Below are 6,000 nucleotides of genomic sequence, written 5' to 3'. Positions count from 1 at the left end.
CTTCTGTAGGGGCTGTGTTTCATTTTCTTTTTGATACACTCTACTTTTTTTCTTAATTTGGCAACAAAAGAGACTAAAAATACTTGTAGCACACAACATCTTTCATGTTCCCTTAGGAAAGATGGCATCCAGACTGACGTAATGACTCTATGGCTGTCTTTTTTGTAAAAACAAACAAAAAAAAAATTTCTATTCTAACATCTCTGCTATTTCATTTAAATGGTGCAAAACTAAGGAAAACATCAAATCCTGTTACTTAGCTGTTTTTTAAACTTGAAATGGATAATTAACTGTGTGTGCAACAACGTGCACAAACAACAGTGAGGTTTCACTGTAGAGGCTTGAGAGTTTTAATAGTTGGCAAAGATCTTGGAACAAGGTGTCTATTCTGGCCCTGTGCTACTCCCTGCTGCCAGGAAGAGCCTATCTGGGAAGATTTACTAATACTTATGGCAGTGTCTTGGTGAGTCACAGTACTGCCCATTGCTTGCAAGGTCAGAAATATTGTTATATTTGGTCTGAACCTGCCAACATGGGCAGAGCCCTCCAACGCAGCCCTGCGCTTCTTGTGGTAAGGAAACACTGCCTCGAGGAGAAATGTTCTTCTGCTTCTTGGTATGTTTTTGTTCCATCCACAAATGGAAATAGATTTGTGCTATAAAATCTAGAGACTTCCTTGCAGCCAGTTGTGAGAGCAAAGATGTCAGCCAGGCTCGATGTCTGCTTGGAAAGAGAAACACAACTTATTAACACAGACCAGTATCACCAAGGTAAAAACAAGTTTATGGAATCCGGATAAATCTGTTCAATCCTAACCAGATTTTCAGCTCAGGCTAGGGGGATATAAACTGTCAAATGTAAAGGATCAGGCCTGTCACTCGTTCCATCAAAAACAAAAATAATATTTCTTTTCACAATCTTTAGTTTCAAGCTGTTCCTCATACTGTCAGTAAAAACCAGAGAACAGTAGTCTTATTGAGATGCATTTGAGTTGTAACTTATTCAGTAATCAATGTGTTTGAGTTCTTTTCCATTTAAGAAAAAAATCTAATGTGCTTCTGAAAATTTGTGTTTCTTGAAAGGATGAAAATATGTGATTAAAAATTGATAGGTGTAGCACCAAGATTAAACTGAGAGTCCAAAATGTAATGACTTTAAGCAAGTTTTTTGACCTTCTAGTCATCACAGAATTAGAGGTAGCTATAAACATGGTGTCAGTTTATACAACAGCAGTACTTTGACTTCAGAAATTATTAATGGCCAGGAGGTAATGAAAACATGCAGGGTACAAGGAGTTACTTGCAATCACAGTTGAAGTCTAGCAATTCCACAGCCTTCTGGTGAAATGTATGGATAGGAATATAAAATTATAATTAGGCTGTTATCACTTTCCCAGTGGGCCATGAATACTAGCTGTGATAGGTGCCATACCTACCATTAGCTGTAGTATATTTTACTTGCACATTAGTCTCAGTTCTCTGATCACTGTAATATCTCAATGCTTCTCAGTAAATCAGAAATCATCTCATAGATCTAATTCTGTATTCTAGTTGGTGGAAGTGATTATGTTATTTTTATAGCTTGCCGTCCATTTTACATGTCTAAGGAAAAAAAATACAACTTCTTTAGGGAAATCCTATTGAAATAATGTATGATTTTCTTATGAATAGTTTTTCTTAGGAGGTTTGAAGTATTTTGTTTTTATTCTTTTTTTCAGTATAGAAAAGACGAGACCAACAAAGAAAAGGGGAGTGAAATGGCTCAGGAAAAAACTTAATGGTAAATGGTATTAATGTTCAATTTGGAAAATAAGCAGTAAAAATACAATAGTAGTTTTTCAGTTGTAAAGCAAGAAGGCTATTTCCTTCTACATGACTCTTTGAGTCCTCACAGTCTTTGACAGGCAAGCAATAAAAAATGTCCATGAGTAGGAATGCATTGCCCACCAGTAAGTGCCAAGGTTCCTGGCCCATCTGTATCTTCCAGTGGGAGCAGTGAACCTAAGGCAGCTCATACAGAGAATGCCAGCAGAAAATTATCAGAAAATGCTGAACACCTGAATATTACATTCAACACAACCAGTGATTAAGCTAACACCTGTCTAACGATTGCTATAACACATATTTAATGATATAAATAAATGCCATCTAAATGGTCTGTTAAAACATATCCACTAAGACACATGCACGCTGTAAGATGTTGCCATAAACTGGATGTCTGCAGAAGAAGGGTCTAGGCTTTAGATGTAGTACCTAGCATTTGGGATCCTTTCTATTTGAAGGACTCATTTTAGGCTTTGAAGTTTAACAAATCTCTTCCCAAAATTAGATTATACTTTTATAATTAGCATTCTAGCAAGGAGAAAATGCAACAAAAATAATTCATTTTCAGTATTTTACCATGAGAGATGACTTTTCCTCATTGAATTTTTATCTAAGCTAAGAAGCTTTATTTTTTAACTGGCTCAGTTCTCTGGTTTTACTTTGCAGATAAAGGAGTTTGGTTTTCACAGGGAGGAAAAGCATTATTAATTTTATTTTAGAGGTAATTTTTAAATATGGACTATATATTAATATAGTCTATTCATTCTAAGTGACACATAAAGCAGACTTATCTTGACTTAGCTTTTAAATGGTATAACACTGTGTGCATGCTTTCTTCAATGACATATTATTAGTAGCATACTGTACCACTCTCTATACATTATCTGATGTATTTGCATGCTTTTCTTTTTTCCTTTTATTTATTTTATTATTATTATTATCTTTTTGCCATTGTGTTATGCTAAATAGTTTGATTTGGCATTTTCTTCTCAGTTCTTTAATGTTTTACTTCTCACTTGTAAAAGCGTGTATGGTCAGACTGTAGGCCATCTGTAATTCATTTGTCATATGCCAGTGGTCCTGAAAGTATGTGAACTTTGAAACTAGTAAAAACTTGGGTTAGAATTCTCATTCTGAAGCAAAGCAACTACTAAGATTTTAAGCAGTTAGGACTTAAATATAGTTAAATTAATAGTTAAATTAAAGGCATATCAGAGTTGTCTTAAATGAAAATATGCAGAAGTACAAAGGTTTTACAGATTTTTGTAATACATAAAACATTTTTTCCATCTGGAACTAAGATTCATAATAGTATAGTAATAAAAACTGTAGATCTTCTAGTCAATTCATTGAATGTTATGAAGTATAACAAAAAGACAGGCTTTCATCATCCTATTTACTGCTCTAATTAAAATTAAACTGCATAAGGATTCCATAGAAATGCCAAAAATAAACTCAAATCTGCTAGGGAAATTAAGAACAACCATTGTGTGTTCCTCCTACCACAGAAATGATGTATGATATGTGATCACGAGTCAACAGACTAATAAACATCATGTGCTTCCTTGTTAAACCTGGAGTTATATTAAAATATGTAATATATCTTCAGATATGTAGAGCATGTTTAATTGCACTCACTCATACCTTTTAATAAGAGAAAACTCCTTAGCCATCCATTTTTATTGGTTATCAAAGTGGTAGAACTACTGAATTAATGGAGGTTAATAAAAAATCCCTAATGCCTTAGTCAAACTTTCCCAGTCCTGAAGATGAAGAATTAATTTAAGTTGTGTTTGCTAAAGATACAGATAAACTTCATAAAGGGCACATTTTCATATTCCTACCTATGAATAAATTATTGTAAAGAGAACAAATGATTTAGACTGTTATCTCTGCTGGGCATTTGGGATCATGTGGGGCATAATGAGCTCTTTCTCATGCAGACCATACACTGAGGCATCACAGTGAGAAGACGCTGCAAGAATTTAGGACTCTATTTCTTACATACCGGAAATGTGATGCTCTTATTCTAAGTGTTCCTATATCCACATGAAAGATTCACTAAAAGGCAGTACAATGTATTTGGAACCACCATTAGATTTGTTTAGGCTGTAGTTTTAATTTCCTATTAGTACCTTCTTATCAACCAGCTTTGAATGCTACCTTGCCAGGTAGGTTTTAATTGATGGTACCTTAGTGTGTTTGGTTAAAATAATTCTATATGAGAGCAGTTAAAATGTGGTATGTGTGAAATGTACTTCACGTTTGTAGTTTAAACTGACAACTTGGTGTTTTATGGTATAGCATCATGCTTCTGTAATGACATTATACAAAAAGCTTCTGTACTAGGTCAGAGAAAAGACACACAAAACCTAAACTTTCCTCTTTACCAGTGCCTAGGCTCAGGTAATTCAGTGCAAAAGGAAGAAGGCATGTAATAAGCAACCTTTTCCCTTGTGCAGTCCTTTTGTTTCTTTGCATTCTCTTCACTCTTACCTGCTGTGGGCTAGCCAAGAGCAGTTCAGGGACATCCCTGGGCAGAAGTTACACCAGCCCTTCCAGGAACCACCAGTGCACTGATCTGCATGTGTCTTTGTGAAGGCAAAAAAGCAGACTAGGGTTGTTGTCCCTCTCAGTGCCACCTCATCACTGTGCCTGTAAGATCCTGGGGCAAATTGATGGCCCCCTAGTCCTGATGGTGCCCCAGCCACCAGCACAAGGAGAACAAGAGTGCTGGATTGCACTGTAGGTCCTTGCATTTACTTCTGTGAATGGACTCAGACTTAGTATAAGAGAAAGCAAGTATTGCTATTGGTATTTACTAAGGGATAATGTGCTTTACAAGGGAGCAGTGAGTCTATTTACTTAGTTCTGTCAGAGCCAGTGGATAAAGAATGTGTTCTGTAAATCCCAAAGGAGAAAAATTGCTTCATCTGTAGGGTATATGCCCAGAAAGTTTTGTACTGGCATGAAAAGAGTTAATAAGTACATGGAAAACTGATTTAGCATAGCAACAATTTTGCTAATGTTTTAGTTCACGTTTTTGAAAATGTGCTGGCATCCAAACTCTGTTTTTTGCTTTCTGCTTTTCCCTTTCCTATATTCCCAAGCTCTCAAATGCTTCCACTCTCTCAGAACTGATCAGAAGTCAAATAAAAGACAGTTTTTCATAGCGTATTTCCACACTGTTGACCAGGATGGGAGGTATACTTTTCTGCCTGTAGCTACCAGTGTTTAAGATAATTATGGATGCCAAAAAACTTGTGTGCAGAGGTTTGGGAAAGCACCAAGAAATGATGTTAAGACAGATGTCACCACAAAACAACTTATTTTAAGTTCTGAATGGAGAATATCCATGTAGGATGCTGGAGGATCTAATAGAGAGAGGACGTGGTTGGGCTTGGCTATCTGCATGTTTGACCATACCACATCACATGGTCTTTGATCAGAAGTACTCCTGGAAGAAGGAGGTTTTGCTAGTTACGTTCCTGACAGTTCAGCTTCCCTCTAGGGTAACAGAATAAAGTAACCCAGTAGCGAGAGTAACTATGGAATATAGTTTAATACAGAGCAACATGCTACACAATTACATAGCTGTGAAATGTTTTCGTTGGTTATATAATGATACATATCCTGCTCGTAGCTATTAGTTATTGAGCTTGGTCTAAGTATATAATGATGCTCCAATTAAGTCTCATTATTTCTTGAACACAGAGGTGAGATTAGTATTTAAATGAAAAATATTTGGGTTTGATTCATTATTATTTACTGTTCTATGAAGCACTTAAAACTACTCACTTGTTTTTCCTCATTTTGCTTGTAATTTTCTGAAGCAAATTTTCTCTTATTCTGTTACTCCTGCCCTTTAGACACAGACATTAACCTCAAATGCGGAGCCTTGTCAAAAGCACTTTCCAAAGTGGAAACAACTTTGTCATTTCATTAGAAAATGTGGAATTATGTTCTGAAGCATTTCTTCATTTAATCTTCGACATTATCATCACCTTTCGTCCTCAGGTGTCCATTTGATTTCTGGCTGGAATCTTCAGCACTGTGATTCTGACATAAAATGAACTTTCCATCGCCTGGCTTACTGTTGAGTTCAGGCAGCACTGACTCTGCTCATTCAAATTTTGTATAATACCTAATTTACTGCTGCCTTTCAGAAAAGGTGGTA

This window comes from Meleagris gallopavo, chromosome 4 (genome assembly GCF_905368555.1).
Source record: "Meleagris gallopavo chromosome 4, MGAL_WU_HG_1.1, whole genome shotgun sequence".
Classification (NCBI taxonomy): Eukaryota; Metazoa; Chordata; class Aves; order Galliformes; family Phasianidae; genus Meleagris; species Meleagris gallopavo.
This window is presented reverse-complemented; position numbering follows the sequence as displayed.